This window comes from Heterocephalus glaber, unplaced genomic scaffold (genome assembly GCF_053883595.1).
Source record: "Heterocephalus glaber isolate CG9 unplaced genomic scaffold, H.glaber_assembly_v1.0 deba00001472, whole genome shotgun sequence".
In the NCBI taxonomy this organism is placed as follows: Eukaryota; Metazoa; Chordata; class Mammalia; order Rodentia; family Bathyergidae; genus Heterocephalus; species Heterocephalus glaber.
In genome coordinates, this window is record NW_028258315.1 from 25,534,223 (window position 1) to 25,561,420 (window position 27,198).

Consider the following 27,198-nt stretch of genomic DNA (forward strand, 5'->3'; position numbering starts at 1 on the left):
TGGGCAAGTTTGCGTGAACTGTCATTCATGGAGTTCCAGGACACAGGCGCAGAACAGTTTCCAAGCCCTGCACCAGGTACCACTCAGAGAATTGGTATCTTCAACTTTTCTGGTGTGAGATCAAGCAGGTTTTTGATAGAACTGCCTAGATCTGACATCAGAAGCAGGGGGGATACAAAAGACCATTGCCATTCACCTTGTGGCCACTGGGCCCTCTCTCTTTCTCAATGGTCCACTCTGATTCTGTGGAGAATACTTCTTTTCCTACCTTTAATTGCCCCACATTCACTCTACAGACCACATTTCTTTTCGTACCTTTAATAAATATAAAACCTCACTACCTTTTCATGTTTCTTGTCCAATTCTTTGTTCAGGACAACAATAACCTGGAAAGAATCTCCGGAAAGAGCCCACAGCACCCCAAACCCCAGTAACAATACCATGTAGAGATACAATTGACTTTTGCATTTTAACCTTGTACCCAGAAATCTTGGTAAATTAACTAATTCTAATAGTGTATGTATACAGGCATTTGGATTTTCTGTATACTATATATCATTTATGCAATTTGGGAATTATGACAGCCTATTGATTCTATACTAACTCTTATGCCTTTTTTTTTTTTTTTTTGTACTGGAGATTGAATCCAGGGCCTTTATACTGAGCTACATCCCCAGACCTTTTTTATTTTTTATTTTGAGACAGGTTCTCCCTAAGTCTTTAAACTGCCCAGGCTGAGCTTACTGTGTAATTCTCCTGCCTCAGGGTCCCAGAGTGCTGAGATTACAGATATGTGCTACCACACAGCTTGTATTTCATTTCTATATGTCTTTATTTGTTTTAGTTCACCGGCTGGGAGCTATAGGACTATGTTTAATAGTTTTATCCATTCATACAAACAGTAAATGGATTTGTCTCATTCTCCCTCTTAGGAGGGAAAATTCAATTTTTCCACTTAATATAACAGTCACTGTTTTGGGGGGGTTTTTTTGCGGGGGGCGGGGGTTGTTTGAGACACAGTCTCACTATTTTGGCCAGGCTGGCTTTAAACTATAGATCTTCCTGCTTCAGTTTTCCAAGTGCTAGGATTACGACCAAGCACCACCATGCCCCACTTGTTTGTTTGGGTTTTTTGTTTGTTTGTTTGTTTTTTTAGACAGGGTCTCACTATGTATTTCAGGCTGGCCTTGAACTCACTATGTAGCATAGGCTGGCCTTGAACTCGTGATGATCCTCCTGCTGCAGGCTCCCGAGCGCTGGGATTACAGGTGTGCACCACCACTCCTGGTTTAAATTCACTGTATTTTTAACCAGGTACACAGATTCTGCTCTGTTGCTAGCTTAAGAGTTTCTTTTTAAAATTAAGAGAAAATGTTGAATTTTATAAAATGCTTTTTCTGTTCTACTGAGGTCATTATATGATTTTTTTCCATCAAATTACCTTGATTAATTTTCAAATGTGAAACTAACTTTGCACCTTGATGTTGATGCATTGTCTTTTATTTACACTAGAGCTGGATTCCACTTGCTACACTTTGTGTAGTGGTTTTTGAAACTTTAAATAACCATCACTCTTTCTTGCAGTTGGCCTGGAAAGATCACTTCCCTCCACTCTGGGACAGACAGGTTCAAAGCTGGCTACCTCATGTAGGGTCAGTGCATGGCTCTGCTGTGGTCTGGGGCATGGGACAGGCACCTTCCTCCTCTGCTGTCCTGAACCTCAGCTGTGTCCCCCTGACTCTGGAGAGTGCCCAAACCCTGCTGAGTGTCTCAGCTCGCCAGCCTCTCCTCCGTGAAGCTGGCTGTGCTGGATGCTGGGACCCGGGCATGGCTTTTCTTTGATGGCCTTGCACACACTCACTGTGTTGGCCCCTGTCCTCTGCCTTCAAACAGGTTTCTGTTTTGTCTTCTATTTGATCAGTCCTTCTAATTATCTTCAGTGGAAAATTTTGTCCAAATAATGCCCTGCCTTTGCCCCACCCTCCTTCCAACCCCAACCTCTCACATCGTCTTTCACCCCTTACACCCGTGTGATCTTTTTTGTTTTATTTTGTTTGGGTTGTTTTGTTTTGTTTTTTTGAGACAGGGACTCACCATGTAGTTCAGGGTGGCCTTGAACTCACTATGTAGTCCTGACTGGCCTTGAACTCCTGATGATCCTCCTGCCTCAGCCTCCCGGGTGCTGGGATTATAGGCATGCGCCACCACGCCCGGCACACCCATGTAGTTTTGACCTACAGGACACATGAGTAGGCAAGCAACCTCTGTTGTCAGGCTGCACCTTCAAGTAAATAGTAAGGAGCCATCATTTGGGACCAGGCTCTGGCCCTGGGCCACAGCAGGCCAGCCTGAAATCAAAGTGGAGTCCCCCATGCCAAAGCTCCATGGAACTAAGCTGTTATCTGACCTTCCCAGAAATCAGGAGAAATGAGAGATAACAGCCAAATTTCCCAACAGGCCAGTTCCAGTTGGAAAGATAAGAAAGTTCCTTCTGCCTTAATCCTCACATTGAAAAGTGACCTGAAGTAACCCCATGCTGACCAATTGGTTATTTTTCTACTATTCCATCTCTCTGTCCCGCCTTACAAGGGAAATTGCTTTTAAATGATCAACACACTTTTCATTCTTTGTTTTTCCTCTCTTCAGCCCTTTTCTGGCTATAAAACCAAACTCCTGGGCCGGGGATTTAGCTCAGTGGTTTCACCGCCTGCTGGGCAAGCGCAAGAACCCGAGTTTGATCCTCGGCACCAAAAAAACAAACAAACAAAAAAAAAAAACCAAACTCCTCTGCTCAGCTCATCAATAGCATTCTAGAATTGTAAATAAAGCTGGTTAAGATCTTTATATTTTTGTTCTTTGTCCTGTGGTGCCCTCCTTACCCAGCCTATAAACTGAGAGAGTTATCCTTAAAGCATTTCATGCACAGCCCACAATCCTACCTACAAGCCTGTAGCCTGCAGGGTTGAGCCTGCTTTTCCAAGCCCTGAACTCAAGGACCCCAAGGAAATAGCTCCCCTCCACCCCGATGTTTCCACTAGGCTGCCACCTGCCACTTGCTCCTTGAAGCAGCCCTGCTCCGGCCACCTGGTCCCACAGGCAAGACTATTGCTGGGACAATGATCACCGTGTGTCAGTCCATGGAGCAGCCTGCAGGACAGACTTTGTCCTCATTTTATAGGTGAGGACCTCAGGAAAACCACACCTGAGCTGGGAAATGCCCATACCTCTGACTGCACACAGGTACACACTGGCTGTGTGGGCTCTGGAAATATGACTCCTTTCAGGATTGGCCTATGCAAAACACCATCCAAACAGCAAAACAGTGCTTCTACAACAGCAGTGACACAGGTGACCCAACACGTTTTCAATCTAAGTCAACACCACCACCTTCTTACTTTGCCTGCTGTTTCAAATTATCTGGTTTAGCCTCAGAGTCACCTGCTCCCTTTATGAAGCGGGGGATGAGAGTGCAACAGAAGCAGAGTAGAGCCTTGTAGGCAGGGAACCGGGAAGCAGGGGATAGGGAATGGGGCCGAGGGGCAGGGGTGGGGGACAGAGGGTGGAGGACCTGCCTTTCCTGTCCATGGGTTGCACCATGGCTCCAGGGCCTGAGGACAAGTGGGCTGGCCTCTGCTGTGGCCTGCTATCCTCTAGGATCTGGAAGCACCAAGAGAGGTTGGGCCAGGCGGGCCTCAGGGGCTCAGAGCAGAGACATTGCGCAGGTATGCCAGATGGGGGAGGGGTGGGGACCAGGCTCCTCCCGCTCCCTGTGGCAGGACTGCAGCACTTGGGAAGTGCATGGAGAGGAGGACTAGGAAGGAATGTGGCTGCCCTTGGGTCCTGCCAGGAGCTGGCAGAGGCCCTGTGTCTGAGCCTTGGGAGGAGAGGACCTGGAAACTGAAGGCCCAGGGGGTCCCGGGTGGGGACTTGGCACTTAACCCACCAAAGGCCACAGCCTGTCCCATATCTGGGCACTGTGCTGTGAGATGGCACTGCTGTCCAGGAGCATCACATCCAGGCAGGAGGCGGTGCTTGGCCAGACATGACCACCACCTGCTAGGAGGGTGGCAAACACAAGGCACTCAGGTGTCTACAGAAGAGATCTGCACCCGTTAAGTTTAATTGCCAATCTGACTCAGTTAAGAGATTCCTGACTAGATCAGGGGGATGCTACACTCCTCGGTGGATTACTCCACTGACATTCACAGCTGAAGGTCCAGCTAGGAGGTAGGGCCCACATCGAGGATCCAACAGGGTGTACTTTTGGAGGGTGTCTCTCGCCACTACAGCTCACCAACCTGTTCTGCTTCCTGACTGGCATGAAGGGAGCAGCTCTGCTCCACCGTGACCTTCTGGAATATTTCTGGCTTGGAGCCAGTTGACCATGGCCTAAAAATTCCAAAACCAGGAGCCAAATAAACCATTTCCTCCTTTAGCTCATGGGTGTCAGATATTTTATCTCAGCAACTGGAAAGCTGACTAATACAGGCTCTCCAGAGCTCAGTAGAAAATTCCCCAAAGCAACGCCCCACTGACAAAGGTTGAGATGGTAGTGGGAGGGACCCCGGTGTCAGTGGGCAGTGTGAGTGAGGACGGCCCCGGGCAGGGCCTCCGGGCCAGCGCGCAGCCGTGACAGGTCCATAGACACGGCTTTCGCCTGTCTAGAGGCTGGAGTCTGAGATGAACTATGGGTAAGGCGACTACCTTGAGTTTCTCTCCTTGGCCCACAGATGCTGTCTCCCCCGTGTCCTTGTTGGTGTCCTTCTGTGTGTGTCTGTGGCTTTACCTTTTCTCACGAGGACCCCAGTCTCACTGGGCCAGGCCTCATTCTGACCCTAACAACCTCATTCTGACTTAATCACCCCTTTAAAGACCAGAGCACAGTGACTCTCCGAGATCTTAGACACACAGACATTGGGTGAGACACAGACAGTTGTCTTAGTTACTTTTCTCGTTGCTGAGACAAAATATCTGACCCTCAAAGTTGAAGGAGAAAAGGTTTATTGTAGCTCACAGTTTATAGAGGTTTCAGTTCATAGTTGGCTGGCTCCAAGGCAGGGTGGCATGGCGGAGGAGCATCGCACAACAGAAGGCAAACAAGTCTCTTATATTTTATCGGGCTATTCGCCCTTAGGGTACCACTCACACCCTTATTCCTAGCATCACACTGTGAATCAAACCCAGCATCACATCCTTGATCCCAGCATCACACACCCTAGAATGAGCCAGCTCCAAAAAGCTGCACCTATGACCACATGAGGCTCTGGGGGACATCTAGATATGTCATAATGCAGTTCATGACACTCAGGGTCCAAGTGGCTGAGGCCACCAGAGCTGAGTCTGGAGTTGTGGGTTACACAGTCCTGTGGCCCTGCACAGGTGCAGGAAAATCTCCTTGTGGACATCCGTGACCGGAGGCCCCAGAGCAGGAAGCTCAGCTCCATACTTGGCTGCTGTTTGGACCAGGGAATGCAGGCATACACAGTCCGCTCTTGGGGTTTACCGTAAACACCAAGAGGAAGTGATCCCACAGCAAGGTCAAGGCACACAATGGCCCAACAGGCAAGTCTGGGGGGAGCATGGAGGAGGCCTGGAGCTCAGGGACAGATTAATAAAGCCCACTGTGGAGGCTACTGCCCCAGGACAGCAGCAGGTGGAAGCTCAATGAGACCACAGAACAGGCAACTGATATGAGGCTGCAGGCTATTCTGGGGACTTTGAAAGTAAACTATTATTACTTCTCTCTCTCTTTCCCTGTCCTCTGTCTCTCTTTCTGTTTCTCTCTCTTTCTTTCTCTGTTATTTAATTTACAGAGATGATTTTTTACAATGATCCTGTTTTTCCTCCTTAGTAAAATTATGAAAGAGATGGATGGAGGGGGAGGGGAGAGAGAGAAAGGAGAAGTGAAAAGAATTCAGATGTGTTATGTACCTGCACCAACTGCCCATGACGAATGTAGTCATTACAAACTGCAAGCATGTACCAATAAATATAAAAATTATTTTTTAAAAATGAAGAAATGTATGGTCACTGTAAAATTAGTAAAAGAGAAGTAGGCAAAAGAAAAAAATGAAACTATGGGGCTAGTCACTACCTTGCCTCCTCCTTTCGAGACTTACATGTCCCTCACCCTCTCACAGTCACTCACAGGGGATGCTCAGTGGGCTGGAGGGAAAGAAGAGCAGGTGACCTTGCCACTCATGCACGTGCAGTTCAAGGACTGTCCTCTGATGCATCTGGAAGAGGCCAACACCCTTGAAACTTCCAAGAACGGGGTAGATTTTGCATGTATTTGTCTACAGAACTCTGTGTGTGTGTGTGTGTGTGTGTGTATGTGTATTATTAAGGATACAACCCAGACCTTGAACATATTAGGCAAATGCTCTACCACTGGGCTGCCCTCCCAACACTTTTTATTTTATTTTGAAATGAGGTCTCACTGAGTTCTCAAGCTGGCCTTGAACCTGAGATCCTCTTGCTTCAGCCTCCCAAGTCAATAAGATCACAAGTGTGAGCTCTTCATTCCTAGCTTGGCTACAGAACATTATCAAAGATCTAGTGGACTAAAGGCTTTTCCAAAATGCCTTTTAGGAAAGGAAATACCTTGATATATTTTTCTGGCTCAGCCAAATAGTAGTGGTCCTGAATAACAATGGAAGACAGGCAGAGTGAATACCTCCACACATCTGTCCCCATAAACTAACAAAAACAATGGGAAAATAGTTAAAACCAACTTTTTCCAGAACTCTGGAAATTAAACAAAGGTTTACAACAATGTGAAGAATATTTATTCAGGAAAATCTGCTGAACCTAGATAAGACAGCAGGGTGTGTGGTGTCTGAACTTGGCCTGCTCTCATTCCATTCAACTCAGGTCCACAATGGCCTGGTAACTGCAGTCCCCTATCTCCAGCAGCCACAACACCAGCAAGCTGCAGCCCCCAGAGGAAACAGACTGGATCTGAAGCTCCTTAACTGTTCTGTCTGCAGAGCTCTGTCATTATTTAACTGTCCTTCAGACTCCCAGAAAAGTCCCATTGATGGAGCATTGTTGATATTTGGCCTCACTCAGAGCTCATGCCACAGGAAAGCTCTAGATGCACGGAATTTGTCCAAGATTACACACTGCCGCTGTTCAACACGGTCACTGTGGGAGGCTGCAGTGACAGTGCAATCCAGGACAACCAAGAATTTGGCCTAAGTGTGAAATGAACATCTAGTGAAGAGCATGTTCACGGGGGCTTTGAAAAGCTCCGACACATTCTTAGGGATGGGAAGGTTCCACAAAGTCCAGTAAAGGCTCAGGATGGTCCCAGTCTCTTAGCTCTCTGGCTGACCACGAGGCTCTGCACAGCCGGAAGTAAGACTAGAGTTGCAATCTGCACACTGAAGAGATGCCAACTCACAGACCCTTGGCAAAGCAAAGACCTGCCAGGTCCAGGCTTTTATGGAAATCTCTAGTAAATCACTAGCTGACCAGTAAGCTAACAGAGCAGAAATTTAGTAGCTGCACACTAGCACAATGGCTTTTATCAAAAAGATGAAGCAAAGGGCCAGGGATTTAGCTCAGTGGTTTTGCTGTCTGCTGTGCAAGCCCAAGGACCTGAGTTCAATCCCTGGCACCAAAAAACAAAACAAAAAAAAAGATGAAGCATTATAAATGCTGGTAAGGATGTTGAGAGAAGGGAAGCCCTGTACACCTTAGTGAAAATGTAAATTAGCACAGATTTTAGGGAAATAATGTAGAGGTTTCTCAAAACGCTAGAACTACTGTATGATCCAGCAATCTGACATCTGGGTTCACACCAAAGGAAATGGAATCAGTGTGTGAAAAGACACTTGGACCCCATGTTCACTGTAGCACTGTCCACATAGCCAAGCGATGGAATCCATCTGGGTGTCTATCAATGAATGAATGACCGAAGAAGATGTGGCATACCCACAATGGACTACTAGTCTGCCATAAAAATAAGGAAATTCTGCCATTTGTGACAATATAGATGAACCTAGAAGACATTATGTTAAGTAAAATCAGCCAGGCACAGATCAACAGACCCTGCATGGTCTCACTTATATGTGGAACCTTAAAAAGCCTAATTCTTAGAAACAGAGAAGAGAACGGTGGTTAAAAGGAACTGTGGGTGGGGCTGGGGATGATGTTGATCAAAGGGCATAAAGTTTCAGTTAGACAAGAGGAATGGGTTTTGAGATCCATGGCACAGCATGGGAACTATAGTTATAATAATATATAACTCAAAATTACTGAGAGTAAATTTCAAATGTTTTTATCACAGAAAAGGTAAGTATGTTAAGTGATGAATATGTTAATGAACTTGATCTAATCAATCCATAATATATAAACATATTAAACATCACATTGTACCTTATAAATCTATATAAATGTTTGTCAACTAAAAATGAAAGTTTGTTAGGGATAAATTTAACAAAATAAATATAAGACTTATATACTGAAAACTACAAACCATTGCTGAAATGAATTAAAGATTTAAATACATAGAAAGCTCCCCAAAGCCATGGATCAAAAGATTTAATAATGTTAAGATGACAATTCTTCCCAAATTCATCTATTGAATTAAAATAATCTCTGCCAAAATCCCAACTGGCGTTTTTTTGCAAAACTTGATAAGCTGATCCTAAAATTCATATGAAAGGCAAGGGGCCTAGGATAGCCAAAACAACATAAAGTTGAAGATCTCACACTTCCCAATTTCAAACTTACTCTACAGCTATAGCAATCAAAACAGCATGGTCCTGGCAGAAGGAAAATATAATGGAATGGAATTAAGTGCCCAGAAATAAGCCCTGTCACTTATGATCAGCTGATTTTCCACAAAAGTAGCAAGATAATTAAATGGGGAAAAGAATCAAGTTTTCAACAAACGGTAGAAGACAACTGGATATCCACAAATAAAAGAGTAGATTTGAACCCTCTCACCATACATAAAATCAGCTCAAAGTGATCACAGACATAAATGGAAGAGTTAAAATAATAAAACTCAGGAAAAAAAAGGCATAAAGCGAATCTTTGTGATCTTGAGTTATGTAGAGGTTTCTTACATATAGCATCAAAAGCATACACACAAAAAGAAAAAATAGATAAATTGGACTTTGTAAAATTTAAAATTTTTGTGCTGCAAACAACAGTACCAAAAAGGGTAAAAGTAAACCACAGAATGAGGGAAAATATTAGAAAGTTCTGTATATGACAAAAGACTTGTATCCAGACTATATAAAGAACTCTTAAACTCAATAATAAAAAGACAAGTTGGGCCGGGATTTAGCTCAGTGGTTCTGTCGCCTGCCACCTGGCTTGCAAACGCAAGGACCCAAGTTCAATCCCCAGTACCAAAAAAAAAACAAAAACAAAAGACAAGTAACCCAATTAAAAATGGGCAAAGGCAGGCTGGGGATTTAGCTCACTGGTTCCACTGCCTGCCTCGCAAGCACAAGGTCCCGAGTTCGATCCCTGGTAACAAAAAAAAAAGGGCAAAGGATTTGAGTAGACAAGTATCCAAAGAAGATAAATGAATGGCCAAAAAGCATTGGAAAAGATGTTCTACATCACTAATTATCAAGGGAGCACAACTTCATGCCCACTGGGGTGACTATAATAAAAAAGAAACAGACAATAACAAGTATTGACAAAGACTTGGACAAACTAGAACTCTCATGCATTGCTGGTGAAAATGTAAAATGGTGCAGTTACTTTGGAAAACATTTTGGCAGTCTTCACAGTGTTACACAAGAAATCACATGTGGCCTAGATCTCTACTCTTGAGTACACATGTAAGAGAAATAAAAACATTGTCCCACATAACATGTGGGCCCAAATGTTCATAGCAGTATTATTCGCAATAAACAAAAAATGAAAATCAAATGTGCATCAACTGATAAAAGGGTAAAGATGTGATACATCCCTACAGTGGAGTACTGCTTCTCTCAATAGAAAGGAATGAAATACTGTTGCGTGGATGAACTTCAGTGACATTACACTGAGAGGAAGAACCCAGACACAAAGAACACTTTACTCCTATTACATGCCATGTCCAGAAACAGGCAAACGCAGAGAACCAAATGGTGGTTCCCTGGGGCTGGGGATACAGATGTGGGAGAGTGATGCTAAAGGGTGGAGTTTCTTTCTGGGGTGATGACAACCATTTAAATTCAAACTGTGCAGGCAGCTGCACAACTGTGAATACACCAACAACCAATGAGTTGTACACTTTAAATTGTAGATTTTATGGTCTGTGATTATATCTCAATAAAGCTATTTAAGAAGCAATGGAAGAAGTTCAAACTAACACAGATTTTTTTTATCATGTGGACACACACGTCATATTTTTCCACAGAGGAGAAGCCTGTTCTCCTTTGTTATATCACTGAAATCATCCCGTACTTGTTGCCAGAGCTGGTGAGGCAGCAGCCCATGGGCCTCCAGGGGACTCACAACAAAACCACACTTTTCCCAGGTGTTTTATTCATAGGCATTTTCTTCTCTTCAAGGGCTCTGTCTTTTTATTTTTATCTCAAACACATAACTCTGTTAATTCTAAGTATTTCCCAGTATAAGTCCTGCTGGACTCACTTTAATGAAAAAGTAGATTCATTAATAATCAGCAGCATTCTCCTGTAGTGAATATTTTTCTTGCATCATTTAAAACCTGATGAAGTGGACAGGCAATCACTCCTTTATTCTGCTGGCCAGCCAGACTCTTCCATGCACTGAGGGCTTAAGTGCACCGACAGCCTCAAACGAAAGTCAATAACAGCAGATGCCACTCAGTTCCAGCCAATGGGCTAAAACTTCATAGTTAATTGATTATAACAGCACAATTCTTGCTCCAATTCATTGAATATCAAAAGATATCTTTGCTGTCCAGAGGCAATAGCTATAAAAGAGAAAATCCAAATCTCATTTCTCATTTTCATGAATCCTCCACCTGAGAGGATCTGCTCGAGGCATGAAGGGATGGTGGTGGTTCTCCTGAGGCTGTAAACACCTCTGTTCTTCCCTGTCGAGGCAGGGCCTCCGCACCCTCCTTATAGTGGGGTTGGCCTTGCAATGCTGTACCCAGCTGACCAGGATGGAGGTAACACTGTGGGCCTCCAAGGAGGTATAAGAGCCAGGTGGCGGCCCTCACTGCTGGACTCTGACCTACCCAGCAGATGTAGGACTTCCAGGAAGCTACAGTGTGGTGAGGAGCCCCCAGGCTATGGAGGGACCACATAAAAACAGGCCAGGCAGCAGACCCTGCATCTCCCCAGCCCACATGCTAGCCACATGGGGATTAGAGGATTCCACTCCTGGCCAGTCAAGTCCTCTCAAGCTGGGTTAGAGAACAGCCAGCTTAGATTTCTGAGTCACGGGATCCATGAGGAGAACACGATGGTGATCACACCTGGCACTAAGTTTTGGGAGGTTCTCTAGGTGCAATAGCTGACTGAGGTCACTTTGGAAAGGACTTGCCCTGTCCAGCACTATTCAGACAATAAGGCTGACCTAGTTCGCAGCCTGATAACTATTAAGGCCCATGTAAAAAAGTCCCATTTGCCACAAGGAAAAAAAAATCTAGGCTCTTCCAAAAGTTATTTGTCCTTGGATATGGCTTTTAATTTGTGTAGCACTCTTAAATTATTTATGGAAGACCTCCCAACTTATTCAATGAGATTTCAATTGCCTGGAAGCAGAGGACATCCTATCTCCTTTGCTGTCCAACCCTCTTCAGCAGCTACAGCAGAGCTCAGCACCCAGACCTCCTCCTGTGCCCTGGGGCAGAGTCTATGGGACTTTGGGTGCTTGGTTACCTGCTTTGGGTTCTCCACCCACTGCTTCTGACTTGGAAAGCCCTGGCAGATGGAGACAGGCGAGTGGAAAGAGCCCAGGTCGGGTCAGAAGACCTAGGGTTAAACCAGGTACCATCTTCTTGGAGACTTCTTTCAGCCTAAGAAATGGATAATAATTTATCACAAGGTTATTCTGAAGTTCAAATGAAATGCTATAGGTGAAAATGCTTTTAAAATTGAAATCACTATGCACATAAAAGTAAAACATTATTACTACCTGCTGTGTGCATTTGCATAAATTACATCTCTGGCCTCTGTGAAATGGGGATAATAGCAGTTATTACCTCTTGCCAAGATGACGGCAATGCCTCCTAACTGGCCTTCCTATTTCTATTTTTGTGCCTTTAAAAGGCATTCTTTACACAGCAGCTGGGTGATCTTTTTAATATGCAAATCAGGCATGTCCTTCTGTTTAAAACCCTCCAATGACTTCATACTGTAGTTAAAGTCTAAACTCGAGTTCTGAGCCTATGCAGCCCCACACCATCTGGACCCATCTACGGCTCTGACCTCTGCCCTTTGCCCTCTACCCTCTGAATGTTCTGTGACCTTGCCACATGGCTTCCTCTCTATCCCTCACCTCACCCAGATCCCTATTGCCCCAGGACACAGGGGTGTGACTCTAGCTCAGGCAACAGTCCCTGTGCCTATTAGCCTAAGAGGGAGCTTCCTGGACTGCACTTCTTCCTACTACCACATTCTGCTCACCAGCACCTCCCATGTCACATTTACAGTCTGTCTTCCCCACTGTGATGCGAGTCCCTCAAGAACAGGGGGCTTCCAAGCACACAGTAGGCCCTCAGCAAATGCTTGATGAATGAGTGAATAGATGTTTGAGAACCACAGTCCCGCCGTGTAGAATTTGCAGCAGCTCCGCCTGAGGAGAGAAGAGGGTTATGGTATGGGCACACAGAGCATTATTTGAACCAGATGGGAGGCCGTGGGCCTGATAGCCTGTCCTCTCTCCGACTAGGACTGTTCCTGGTAGAGATTAGCCTTATCAGCTAGACTAGTGTCCAGCTGAGTTTCCATGACCCACAGCCTTCGGGGCCTCCTTGGCAGTGGCTGACTTCCCAAGGGCTCAAAACCTCACTGACGTCACGTTCTGGCCCAGAGCACTGCTCACAGCAATTCTGCTCGAGATGTTTCCATGGCATTTGACAATCAGGACGGGGCCCCCATCTCTAATAAAACTTGGATAGGATAGGCGGCAGAGGGATCAGGAAGTAAATGTGAGGGGTGGAGGGGCTTCCTGCTGCTGCTGGTGCTGAAGTCATACCTGCAGCCTGGCCTCTTGCACCAGGAGTAACAGAGCTGAGCTGTTAACAAAGGGGCCCACAGTGGGTCACCCAGGGAGTGGACAGCACCTGGCAGACTGCCCTGCGGGGACCCAGCCCCAGTCACATGGAGCAGCAGCAGGCCAGCCCTGCCCTTTTGAGGAAGTAACTCAGAGATTGCCTGCTTGCCACCCCTTTGCCCAAACTTCCTCTACTGGCCACACCTTGTTCAAGGGAGGCTGAAAAGCCAGTTTCGATGGTGCACTTCTCTAATGCCAGTACTCTGGGAAGCTAAGGCAGAAGGATTTAAATTTGAGCCCAACCCCGGGCAACTTAGTGACTTATGGAGAACATGCCTCAAAATAAAAATTCAAAAAGGGCTGAGAATGTAGCTCAATGTGAAGGCCCTGGGCTCAATCCCCGTTACCAAAAAAGAAAGAAAAAAAAATTTTAAAGGAGGCTGAGAAAGATGAGGCCTTTGTAAGCTCCAGTGAGCCCTGCATACAATCAGGAATTCTCTTACCAACAAGAGGTTGATGAGGTTGAAAGGCAACTTATAGTTGTCACCTTGCTTTTGGGTAGCAGCTGACCAAACTTGAAGTCGTTGATGATGTCCTCAAAGATGAATTTCATACCGAAGTCAAGATGGCGAGGAAAAGGGTGGCTTCAGTAGTCTCAGACAGATAGTTGCTCAAAGTGTTTTGGTGAAACTTGCCAAAAATACATTCTATTCGTAGATATAATTTCCTACCATAAAAACTTCTACCCTCCTACAATGTTACTAGAATCTGGGATATTACTAGAATCATGACCTTTTAAAATGTGCTTTAGTTTGGTGTGTTAGCACATACCTGTAATCCCAGAACTCTGGGAGGCTGAGGAAGGAGGATCACAAATTTGAGCCCAGCCTGGGCAACTTAATGACTTAGTACTTAGTGAGACCCTGACTTGAAATTTAAAAGTTGGAGGGTGGCTCAATGCAAAGGATCTGGGTTCAGTCCTCAATTACATGCATGCGCGCGCGCGCACACACACACACACACACAAAGTGTCTGTGATGGTTGACTGTGTCGATTTGAGAAGTTTAGTTAAGAGAAGCTTAATTAAATCCATACCCTAGGGTGTGGAAGACCCAGCCTAGGGCGGCTCCCCAACTGGATGGTATAAAAGGGAATGAAGAAGGATGGATCTGCTTCTGTTTCTTCGGAGGAGCTCCAGTCGTCACCTTCACCTTGGATGTCCTCTCCTGGCTTCCGGTGCAGACTTCGGCTTCCAGTGCAGATACTTCAGCTTCTGGGGTAGACTCTTCAGCCTTCCATCGCCGACTCATCAGCCTCCTGATACAGACTCCCATGGGGCACTGCAGTGAGCTCCAGACCTCCAACTAAATCCAACTAAATCCAATCTCCAGTGTGCGACAGACCCTCTGGACTCTTCCTCATCTGACTCTGTGGGTGGCCATTGTAAGCCAGTCTTATAAATTCATATATATTTGTATATCTTGTGTTATATCTGTTTCTCTAGTAAATACTGACTGGTACAGTATCCTTTGTGGATTGGACTCTTGCCTTTTGGATTTTAGTCCAGAGGCAATTTTTTTAAGATGGGAAGTTTGGACATACTCCACTGGGCAGTTTCTAGAGCAGAAGAACAAAATTTCTGTTGTGCAACATAAATTGGGGTCTTCATATGTTAACTCAAAAGTCACTGTGTTATTATGAACATTTAGGACATAAGGGTGTTAAGATTTGTGGCTCCTGTTGATCAAACAACTAGGCTAGAAATTCCTGTGCATAGTGTGGCCAGCCTGGGACACCCAGGTGCATCTCACACCTGCCTCTCACAAGCAAGAGAGGAACAGCATGAGGTGCGAGGATACATCCACAGGCTGGGATGGGAGGGGCACTTGTTTGTCCTAGGAGTCTGTTCCTTGCTCTTCAGAGCCTCTGTTTTAGACTCAGTGCATGAGATCAATAGAACTTGTCAGCATCCTGCAGAGGGGCTGTTTTTCGTGATCTGGAAGCTCATGTTCTCGCCTCCATGCCATGAGAAAGTCATAGCACCAGAGTCATCAGACTATGTTCAGGGCTCCCAGAGTTCTGCCATGGTCCCTTGGCACAAGCACCTGCAGCTGAGAGATGGGGCAGCAGAGCTGGGCTCAGCCTCCTCCTCGACTCACGATCAGGGGGACATCACTGCTGCAGTTCCAGCAAAACCCCCATGTGATGGCCTTAGGAGAGGATTATGTCATGTGGAATCACTGTCCTCATAAGATACCCTAAAAAGTTTCTTCCTCCACTCTACTGAAGGATGACACAGCAAGATGGCACCATTAGAAGGGAAAGTGGCCCTCAGTAGACACCAGGCCTGCTGCACCTCCAGCCTGGACTTTTAACCTCCACAGTCTTGAGGAATAAATGTCTATTGATTCTAAACCACCTGGTCTATGGTGTTTTTCATAGCAGCCTAAACAGACTGACATGCAATTTCTCTCTATTTGTAAAAAGGCAACTTGGGGTTGCCTTCCCCACCTGGAAGGAGCACTCAGGGAGTTAAAGACTTTGAGAACCTGCCAGGTCTGTGACCAGCAACAAAGATAGCTGAAGACAGTACAGAAGCTCATGAGACAGGAGTGCTGGATCCTAATCCTAGGTCAGCATCACGGATCAAGTAAGCACTTGGGAGCATCCTCTGAACAATGTCATTTCTTTAAGGTCCCTTTGATATTTCTACTCCTCATTCCCATTTCCTATGCCTCCCAAAAGTTGCCTTCCCAAATTTAATCTTATATATGAAACACACTGAAAGGCTTTGAAAACTGTCCTCCTTCATTCCTCCAACAGCAATGTATTCCTGCTCATCACAAAGTGCTCCACGTGGGACCTGCGGTCCGTGTTTAAGATTCATTTGCAATCTTTTCTCAGCCCAGTTCTTGAGAATCCCTCTGCATTCTCTCAGAGTCTTACACAAGACCCTTTCTGTTCTCATGCACCAAGAAGATTGGGGGCTTTTCCTCATAAACTCCTGACTCCTTTTTCCTGTTTACCTTATGTAGGATGTAGATAATGTATAGCTATGTAGACAGAGATGCTAATAGGAAGGAGGCAGGACTGAGTCCAGGAACTGAGCGACACCAGGAGGTGGACAGGAGAGTTGGACTGTGACACAGCCTCCCTGCTGAGTGTGATCTCTTTGGCTCAGCTTAGTTTCACTCCAACAAGAAGGCCTTTTCTTTCTTTCTCTTTGTAGAGTGGAGGGAGGCAGTGCATCCCTGGCATCTATAAGAGGTCTTCCCAGAAGGGGTGTATCTTCCCTTTCATCTCTGTGAACTCCACCCAGAAAACATGCTTTTTAAAATGAATTTAGTCTTTTAAAGTGGCAGTGAGTGATTTACTGGGATCTCAGAAGTAAGCCCTCCATATAACTAAATAAAGCCAGAAGAAACAAATCTTCCCTCTCCAGAAGTTCATCACCGTTAGATGTTCAGGACTGCAAGGACTCTAGGAGGTGACCCTGGACACGGAGGACCTGGATGGCTCCCGAGGATTTTCTCGACCTGAGAATGCACTCAGAAGGCTACTGGGTGAGCTCATGGGCCCTGGGGTGAGCTTGCAGCCCTTCTGCCACAAGTTGCCTTTCTTCCCCAATCCACTCCCCTCTTGAGGGACCCCGCTGGCCTCTTTTTACCTTTTTTTTCCCTTAACCTTTTTCCTTCATCTCCTCTTCCAGCAGCCTGCCTTTCCTCTCAAGGGCCTGGCTGAGGGTCTTGCACAGAACACATGTCTAGTACAATCTTCCCTAGGGATACATCTATTTCTACCTTCTCCCTATCACAGAGATCTAAACTGACAAGCTCCCTTCTTGCTCCTTAGGGCTCCCCTCCACCTCCCTGTTCTCAATCAGTGCCTGCAGCCATCAGACACTTTCCCTGGGGCCAGTGCTGGACCAGGTCTGGAGCAGAGAGCTGCACTGGCTTGATCTCTACTGCTGCCATATTGAAACTGTTAACATCTTAACTGTAATTGCCTGTTCATTCTGCACGTCTGCCTCCATTTATAAGGAGCACGTACATCCTGACTTCCCTAGTCCTCCCAGCAGAGGAAAACATGGCTATGTAACTAAAATACAGTTTGGTGCTATGAGGAAGTAATTCCAGAGGGAATTGGGGAGTTGGTAATAATAATAGATGTTAGCAATTAGTGCACCAATTGTAAGGGGTGCGGAGTGCTTGGAGAGCTTTATTTTAGGGGTGGGGTTGAGACAGGATCTCACTATATAGTTCAGGTTGGTCTTGAATTCAATATGTAGTACAAGCTGGCCTCAAACTCACAGCAATCCTCCTGCCTCAGCCTCCCAAGTGGTGGGATTACAGGTGTGTGCCACTATGGCTGACTACTTGAAGAGCTTTAAAATGTTACCCTATAAAACTATATTGCATAGAAAGACAGGCTTTTTATACAAAGAGTGAGAATAGATACAAAAATCTACCTAATTAGGTCAGTAATGTCAGAGACTGAATGCCAAGAAAATAAGAATTTGAATAAAATCTATCATAAATACATCAAGCTGTCCAATCAGTTTACATCTTTCCCTTTCCTGGAGTAGAACTGGAGCCAGTCATAGGCCAGCCAGACCTCTTTTCTGGGCCTGACTAAGGTAACAGAGGCCATCATGCTCAGTTCTTTTCGGGCATAGAAGCTGGTGCTTCTCTGAGGACCACACAGTGCCTCTTCGCTCTGTCTTGCCTTCTTGTGGGCTGGAGGTTGCAGGTGATGATGTCCTAGGAGAATGTGTAGCTCAACATTTCTTGTATCACCACATGAAAGAGCTGCCTGGAATGTCTATTTTAGATCATTACATGAATAATGAATAACTCCTTGCCGTGCATACGTTGTTGGCTGCTCTGGGAGCTGGTCCTGCAGCCCAACCAATCCTACCTACACAAAAGCAGTTCCATGCATTAAACCTTTGTGAAAAAACTTCAAAAAAATAAAAATGAAAAAATAAAATGTTACCGTAAAGCTGGATATGGTGGCACACATATCTGTAGTCTCAGTACTCAGGAGGCTGAGGCAGGAGGACTGCCATGAGTTCAAGGCCAGCCTGGACTACATAACAAGACCCTGATTCAAAAAAACAACAAGAAAAAATTTAATTAAAAATAAAATATTACCTTAAATATCATGTTTCTAATCTATTTGTACCCTAAATATCCACTGTCAAAAGCAACGGCTACTTTTATTGACACAGCCTCATGGTTCACAAAGTCTGTTTATCTCTGTGCTCTTGGTGAGTCCTTACTCTGCAAAGTTTCTATTTCTACTGGCTTTCCACTTTACAGACTGTAAACTGAGGCCAAGGCTGGTCTTGCTGGGAGTCCCCCAGGTATAACTAGCTCGGTGTCTGTGCTCTTCAGGTCCACAATGAGTCTCTAGCATGTGGTTTGCCAAGGGCAGGAATGTCCACCTGGGCCCTGTGTGGATCACAGAATTCCAAATTATTTAAGTGAAAATAAAATTTAACTGTCACTGCCTCAAGAGCAGAAAAGCAAGCTCTCTGGAGAGCAAGAGGCAGGGGCCCCATCCAGAGTTCTCCTGTTAGGTTCTGTGGTGAAAGAAACAAGATTTAGTAGAGTGTTCTCATAGCTCTGAAACATGCACCTCATCCAGAAAAAAATGCATGAGAAACAAAGTCCCATACCAGAGAGTTGAGCCAGAGAGACCACCTCTGCCTGCTGGGCTGTCCCTTAAACTCCACCAGCAGTGATCAAGCCTTTAAGTCAGCATTTCCCACCCTGCATTCTGAACACTGTTGGGCGGTGCATCCAAAGGAAAGTGACACCAAAAGGACTCAGCTGTCAGGAGAGTCTCAGAAACGAAAGAAGATGAATCACTTGAACTTCTGGTGTCATTCCTACGCATGTTTTTAATATAATGAACCTGTACTTGCTACTTCGTATGTTTCTAGGCATACTACTATTATTCTGCCAGTTGTGGTCAGGGCTGACACTCCTGGAGCGGGTGTGGAGTGTCCAAGACAGCACAGCTGTAGCTGTCAATCAAAGTATGCCCCCTTCTGGCTTTCCTGGGAAAAGGAAAAGGTCTGGACATTCCCTATCTATCTCATAACCAGCAGCCACCACTGTCCTGATTGAACACAGGAAGCGAGTCAACATCAGAAACTACAGAGCTGCACACCAGGGTCTGGGCAAGGCAGGGGCATTGCTGGACTCTGAGCACAAACCTTTGACAAAGGTGCAGGACCCAGCTGTTGCTTTCCCTTTAATCTGTGCCCCAGAGTCTGAAACTGGTCAGGTGGAGAAGCCAAGACAAACGTGTGGGCTCCATAGCCTGAGACCACAGTTCGGATGTGTACTCTGAAATGTTACTTTTGAGCTGGGGTGCTCACCAGAAAAAATAAGCCCCAAATCCTGAAACAAAAGAAAATGTTAACTTGAACCATTTGGGGATTATCTCAAAACTGTTCATTCCCAAATGAGCCTTTGGGAGCAAAGTGTAGGGGGGAATTTCCAGAAACAGATGGAGAGGTCAAAGCCTGCAGTACCCTAACATGGAAGGGAAAAATCCCATCCTGAGATGATCTCTGACACAGGAGTTTGGAGTGTAAGGCCCCCCATTACCTCTGCAAAAACAGGCTTCTAGGATTCACTGTTCTCCACTCCTTCCATTTCTTTTCTCTCTTCCTTTATTGCATAATATAGTTTGGAAAGTGGGAGGCACATGATAGAGGAGAAAAGATTGGAAAAATTGGGGAGACCATGTGGTAAAGGGGCAACATAGCACCCTATACCCAAGAAGGGCAGGCTCAGAGAGGGCTCCTTGGAGCCAGCAGGCAAGGCCAGGCACCGGCATCTTAGAGTGTTTCAGGGTGAGGGTGATGGGTTGTTCTCACTACATATGCATGCCAGTTGCTGTCCAGGCAGATGACAGCCACAGAGGAGGGTGTCAGGTGCCTGAGCAAAGCAGTGACAAGTTGAGCCACAACTCAGAGAGCTTGGAAAGTTATGTGAGTTTAGACCTCACTGTGAAGGTGAGTGTACAGAATCACAGACAGATCTGTGCTGCTCTCAGGGAGTTTGTACCCTCAGAAGATAGGCGATTGCCTAAGAAGCTTTTAATCACAATGAACCCGGGCCAGGAGAGGTGCAAACTGCTCTGGCCAGGCACAGTGGGACAGGACCTCCTCTGTGGTACCAAAAGGAGAAGGCCCTGATTTGGGGAGAAAGAGCCTGCATTTTGTTTTGGAAGTGGGAGCTTGAAGAGTCTATCCATGCTGAGCAGCTGAGAGAAGGTCAAACTGAAGTTATGGACAGAAAGAGGTGAAATTAGAAAAAGAAGAAAGTATGGAAGGGAGCCTTCAAGATAACTCTGAAAAAGCAGAGCAAGAAGAATCAGCAAACAGAATGAGGAAGCCTATGTCTGATGCAGTAACACAGCCTGGGCTCCCCAGTATGAAAACTCAGAGCTCTGTGAGCTCCATTAAGTTTTCAGCTTGAACCATTTCAGACTAGGGCTATTTATGTACTGTGTTCCCCAGGCCAAGCCTAATACCTCACACAGCACAAGGAGTCCATGATACTGATTGGTGCACATTATCTTAGCCTGCATTCCTAGCGAGGAGAAATGGTGCTCCAGTTTTCGAGGCTGGGATTAGGGCTCAAATCCTGGTCCTACCACTAATATGTGCATGGACTGGGTTAAATCACTTGCCCCATCTGAGCCTCAGTCTCCCCCCCTTTGCACGGGTACGATGAAGGCTCTCGGAATTCAGAGGGATAGACACAGCATATGTATGGTGCCCATGACCTTTGCCAATGCCCAGTCGCCAGTGGCCACTGTGGCCAGCGAGCACATCTAACTGGAGCCCTGACCCAGAGAAGCTGCATCAGCAGTCGTCCATGCTTACACCTCAGGAGGATGTGCCACATCCCACAGGATGGCAGCAAAGCCCATCTCAGTCCTCTCTGAGCTGTACCTCCGGGCAGGAAGGAGGCAGGAGGATGATCAAGTCTCCAGGGGCATCTGATCCAGCCCATCACCAAATGCCTCCCAGATCCTGTAAGCTGAAGTTCATATCCACGAACACCAGGCTCATGGCTGCCTGGATGTCCTTGGAAGTCCTCATCCAGGCCTCTCATAGTTCCTCTGTGTTTTGGGTGAGACCGAACTACTCATTGGGAATGAAGTTCTGTAGGAAGAGAATTTTCCAGTGGGCCTTTTCCCAGACTGCATCTGAACTAGACCTAGGCCTAGAATGGGATATCAGAACTCTTGGTGGCTTCTGAGGCCTCTTTCCATGAATGCTATGCGGTTTATAGGAGCTATGCACTATGCAGAGTTTATAGGATCTAATGTGGTGTCTGGCACCACTCCCAGGCTTATCTATAGAGGACTCTTCTTTTCTCCATATCCACTGTTCAGTAAATTGCCCAAGTGGCTACCAGGAAACAGACACCACATGCTGCTGAGGTCACCCTTACTTCACAATGACAATTCAGCATTTGCCCTTATAACTTTTGAAAAATCTACTTCTATAACTCAGCTTTCTTCCCCAAACCTCAGGCAGTAGGTGTGACTTGACATTAATTCCTTTACTCTGTGAGCATCTATCTATCGGGAGCCTATGTGTCAGGGACTGGGGTTTAGCAGTAAATAAGCACATAGCCACAGGCCTGTGGAGAGTTTCACTGGCAAGGAGCAGAGGCCCACAAAGGGCGGAGCAGCCAGGGATCAGCCTAAGTGACACCCGAGGGTCGCACTGCAGTCTGGGAAGCTGGTCAGCAGGCTGGGCAGCAGGCTGGCTCCATTTCTGGGTGTGGACATGCTGCCTCCCTTGTTGTTCTGACCAGGAGCAGCAGGGAATCCTGGTCAGTGTCCCCTCCACCTTTCAGCTCATCTTTCCCCTGGGTACTGAGACCCTTTGAAAATCAAGAAAAACAGCAAATAAAACCTTCTTCTGTCGCTCCAGTGAACCTGCCCACTGCTAGCCCCTGGAAGGTACACAGAAGTGAAAGCGATTGATTCCTTGGCCTTCAGCACCTCACACACCCTGCTACCCTCTGTGTTTCACATGTAGTATACGAATGTGCACACACACACTCGCACACACACACTCCTTCCTGCTCACATCAAGTTCGACCTTTGGAAATATGGCCCATCCTGGTGGTTCTGGGCACTTAGGACACGGTTCTCAGGTGCTGCAGTCCAGGTGTCTGTTGACTATGGGAGTGCTCCAGGAAAATTTTATTTACAAAGCAGGTGGGGCTGTGCTCACTTTGGCAGCACATATACAAAGCAGGTGGGGCTAGATTTGGCCTTGGTTGGATACGTGGCCCCTGTGCCCTATGGTATGACACTGAAGAAAACCAGTCAGGTTGCTCTGCAAACCCAAGTTCCAAACCAGCTACGTAAAACAGGGTCTTCCCTGGTCCTGCAGGACACTCATGACACCAGTGAAAGCCTCCAGGCCCTAGCTCACAGCCCTGCTGATCAGGGCCTAAAGGAGCTGGGAACTCCAAGTCAGTCCTGAGAGTGACTAAGAGCAGAGCAGTACTCAGTACTCACAGCTGTTCAGAGAGGAGATCAGTTTGCTGGTCTTTTCTCCAGAGAACTTCACGAATAATAAACAGATCAATGCCAATTAAAACAGGAAGGAAAAGCTGGCTCTGTCCCAGTGAAGAGCTACGGGAAGATGTTCTAATGGAAACCACCACTTGCTGTCTCCTTCCTGCCGCCAGTGAGGAGAGTGGAGGGTACGGGCCGCCACAGGGACTCTCTTGTGTTTAACCTTGTGACATGATTTCTGGAAAAGGTTCAGCCTCGTTTCCTTGAGATTTTCAGGAAAGAGGAGGTTTCCACTGTGTGGGGGAGTGTTGGAGACACTGCCCCGAAGACCCGGAGGGCAGGATTTCCTAAGGTTCTCCTGGAACTGTTGTGATCTTCATTGGGGTCTGAAGGAGGCCACTTTTCTAATCTTTTATGAGGTTCCTAAGGACCAGGCACTGTGCCAAATGTATAGTCTCCACATAACAGAGAAGGAAGCAAAGATTTGGGATGATAGCTTGTCCCAAAGCCCATAGTAGCTTGAAAGACTGGAGTTTGAAATCACATAAACAGAAATCATAAGACATGCACGTGTGAGAGCACGCACACACACACACACACACACACACACACACACACAGAATTTAAGGAATTGGCTTACGTGAAATCTGCAGGGCAGTCAGCAGCCAGAGACCCAGGGAAGGGATGATGGTACAGTCCAAGTCCAGAGGCTATTTGCTGCAGAATCTCTTCCTCAGGAGACTTCAGCCTTTTTCCCTAGAGTCCTCAGCTGATTGGAGGAGGCCTCCTGCATTATGGAGTCATCTGCTGGCTTAAATGTCAGTCTCATCTGAAACACCTTCACAGAAGCCCATGAAACCCTGTGAGCAGCTCTCCAGCTTCCAAGGCCCAGCCAAGCTGGCACCTGTGGCAACTCTCTGACACCACGAGCAATGGCCCCCCCTGGGGTCTCTGGCTCCCAGACCTCTGAGACAGAATCTGATGGGAACATTTGAGAAGCAGGATGAGGACCACTAACTGCTGTTCCTGAGACCATCCCCTGCCCCCAGAATCCAGGACGATTCACTGGTTGGTTTTTACTCAGAACTTTCCAGAACTCTCATTTCTATTCCACAACAGGGAAAGAGGAGTCTGGATGTCCCACGAAGGCCGTACAGGTGCTTCCCTTTCTCCCACCCAGCGGGATTTAGAGTAGATGAAACTAGAGACACCCAGAAAAGAGTGACCTTACGCAGCCCTGATTGGCCTCCCTGGTATAGGGCCCCAGGAGGGGTAAGGGCACTTCCAGACCCACATGCTGTGACACCGAGGAGTCTTGCCCCTTGAGGCACATGTGGACTTTCCTGGGAGTGGTCAGCCCTGAGCAGAGTGACAGGCAGTTTGGCTCCACTTAAGGAGACCAATGAGTGGCCTTCCCCTCCATGGCCACTTCCCATGGGCTGTGCAGCAGGCGTGACAAGCCCAGGGGACAGCAGAGCATCAAGAAAGTAGAAACTTGGGTCTCAGGATGGCTTCAGAGTCAGCCTCATCTGGACTCCACTTCTGGACTATCCTGTGAAAGACGCCAAGGTCCATCTGTCACAGCCTCTCACCCTTCTAGCATGGAGGGCAGGAGGAAAGAAGCAGCCTAAGGCTCATCCACACATCCCTGTGGCCTAACTACTGTGGGACCTGGGTCCCACAGAATGGCAGAATGGAAGGGCTGGGGAGGGATACTCCACTGGCCAGGCAGCCTCAAGCCCCTGGGGGCCCATGGGAGGCATGGAACTCACAATTGTTCTCCATGGCTTCCATCCCCTTCCTAGCCTGGTGGCTTTCACAGGACCTCAGACTCCCCGAAGCTCCAAGGCACTATCTGACATGATACTCTCTGCCCATGACAAAGGCCCAGGGAGGGGCCTCTTCCAACCCAAAGTGACTCCAATTACTTAGTTCCCTGATATGATGTCCATTTGCTATGAGTATTAAGAAAATTACTTTTCTACTTCAATCGTTATCATAAATCATTTAAGTTAGCTTTTATCAATATTAAATTCACTATATTTTTCTTGGTCTCTAGGTATCAAGAAAAAGGAAAGAGAAAAAGAGCCCAAGGCCAAAGTTCAGGGATTAGAGAGTTCTTATGCTCTGACAGACCCAAAGGCTAAATGGGAGAATGCAGGCGTTTTAATGAATTTTCATCCAGTTAGGACTAGCAAGCAATTTTCCAAGATAGATCTTCCCAGCCAAATGGTGGCTTCCTAAGGGCTGTCAAGTCTTGCCTGATAAAAATTCTCTGTGTGAGAATTCTCTGTTCACCACAAGGCTTTGTGATCAGAAAAAACATCAGGCACGTGGATTTGACCTAAGAGATTGTTCAGTTAAGAAAAAAGGTCAAGGTCAAAGATTTTTCTGCCCAGCAGGGCACCATATATGCCTAGAGACCAAGGTCTCTGCATCTGCAGGTGAATATACTGTAGATTCCAGCAAAGGGGGGGGGCCGTGCAGAGCCTGGGGTTAACACCCTGGGCTCTGTAGAAGCCCTGACTTCAGGTCCCTATGCTTTGTTTTCATGTTCAGGGTGAAGGAAGGCCCCATCTGAGACACGCAGAATAGTAGAGTCAAGACAACACAGAAGCCCAGGAGCTAGGAGGATGAGGCAGCTCTCATCACTGATGTCCTCAGCCGGAAGGTGAGGGAAGGCCAGAGCAAGGCTGCGGAGACAAGACGGACGCTCTGGGGAGAGTAGGGTGGGCACAGCAAAGGGCAGGAAAGCAGAAATCAGGTCAGCACAGAGACTGCATCCAAGAGCAGCTGGACAGGCCAGTGGGGGCTGTACACGGAAGGGTGCTCAGCTCAGCTCTGCCTTTTAGGTGCCACCCAAGCTCAGCAGCATATGGAAGAGATTTTATTTCTCCTCAAATGTTGATGCTAATTTTGAATTCTTTCTATTCTAACAAGACTTCAAACTATGTAATAGAACACACAGATTGCAACCAAGTGGCAGCTTTCAAAAGCAGAGCCCACGTGTTCTGTGTTATGTTGTTCCAAAAATGGGACTAGTGGGATGGAGCTGCCATCCTCAGCCCCAGGTCCCTGGCCTGCCCCAAATCCTCACATGCTTCATGCCTGTTCCCAAAACTCAATGAGGCAAAATGTCACACTAAGTCAGGAAGGGTGCCGAATGGCAGCATCTTCTGCCCAGCGGGACCAAGGAAGGTCTCCTCTTTGTTAATGCTCCACAGGGGCCCTCAGAGTCCAGCAGCTGAGCAGCAGCCGGGGTGTCCTCCTTCCAAATCAAACTTCAGTCAACAGAAACTGCACCAACGTCCCTAGTGGGTGTCAGCATTGTTGCATGGGAACACAGGATGACAGCTAGATAGACATGAACAGCCTGATTCTGGCAAGCTCCTTCAAGAGCAGTGTCCATAGGAGCAGCCTTGGGAAAAGATGGGGAACTGGGTGCCTGGTCTCCATGACACAATCCTCCCCACTTCCATTGGCCTTCTGAGGCTGCAGAGATTTAGCCTCAACCACAGCAAGCAAGCGTGGCCCTCCAGTGACAGCAGGCAATCGTGTCTCACTCTACAGGGTAGCTGGAAGCTCCAGTTTGCTTCTCCCAGGTTTTGTACTTGGCAGCCCCTCACCTTTCTGCTTCTGTGCACTGATGAGGTGTCTGTTATAATTATTTTAATAATGATCAATACACTGATTGCTCCTATGCAGCCCTGTCCTGAGCTCTGTGCCATATTGGCTGTGGACTCACACTTGGCCAGGTGGTGACTACCACAGTCCTTCAGAGGAGGAACCACAGCTCAGGACCTTAAATACCATTTTAGATGTTGTAGACTCTGACACAGAGAATGTCTTAAAGCCAAAGCTCCAAATCCTACAGACTTGCTCCCTGTCCATCCTGCACCAATGCCCTAGGCAGAAGCTGTTGTTGCTCGGCTCCAGACTCAGAATGTCAGTCTACAGGGTAGTGCCCTGGGTATGGAGAGTGTCCAGAGCCCTTCTCTATGCCAAAAGAGCTGTCTCCTCTTTGTCCTTAGCCTCTTTCTGCAGCTTGAGCAGGCCCCTAGCCCTGCCAGTCCTACAGCCCAGGTCCCTGCTCCTATTCAGCCCCGCAGACTCACCTCTACACATCCCAGCCCAACACTCTCTCATCACTCTTGACTCCAAATCTTTAAATGGGACTTCCTTGGTCTTGCTCCATGCTCTTCATTCAGCCAGTAGTGGTTTTGTCTGCTGAACCAGAGCTACATGTACAGTACTGACATGGATGAATCTCAAACACAAAGTAAGTTTTAAAAAGCAAGTTGCATACACCATATACATAAATTAACTCAAAATGAATTAAAGACCTAGATGTGAGAGCTGAAAATATAAAACTCACAGAAGAAAACATAAGGGAAAAGCTTCATGACATTGAATTTGGCAAAGATTTCTTGGCTATGACACCAAAAGCACAGAAACAAAAGCAAAAATAGACAA

General features: G+C 46.7%; 1 long non-coding RNA gene across 2 annotated transcripts; it reads right to left on the minus strand.

Annotated features, from left to right (window-relative positions):
* Positions 1-8,491: 8,491 nt before the first annotated feature.
* LOC101722914 (uncharacterized) lies at positions 8,492-23,750 on the minus strand. Of its 2 annotated transcripts, XR_015439405.1 has the most exons (4): positions 23,366-23,750; positions 18,157-18,264; positions 11,826-11,962; positions 8,492-10,909 (listed from the first exon to the last, which is right to left on the minus strand). It is a non-coding gene; the product is annotated as an uncharacterized LOC101722914 (long non-coding RNA). The 2 variants fall into 2 exon arrangements; XR_001184105.3 differs by lacking the exon at positions 18,157-18,264 and having other exon boundaries at positions 23,366-23,742.
* Positions 23,751-27,198: the final 3,448 nt, after the last annotated feature.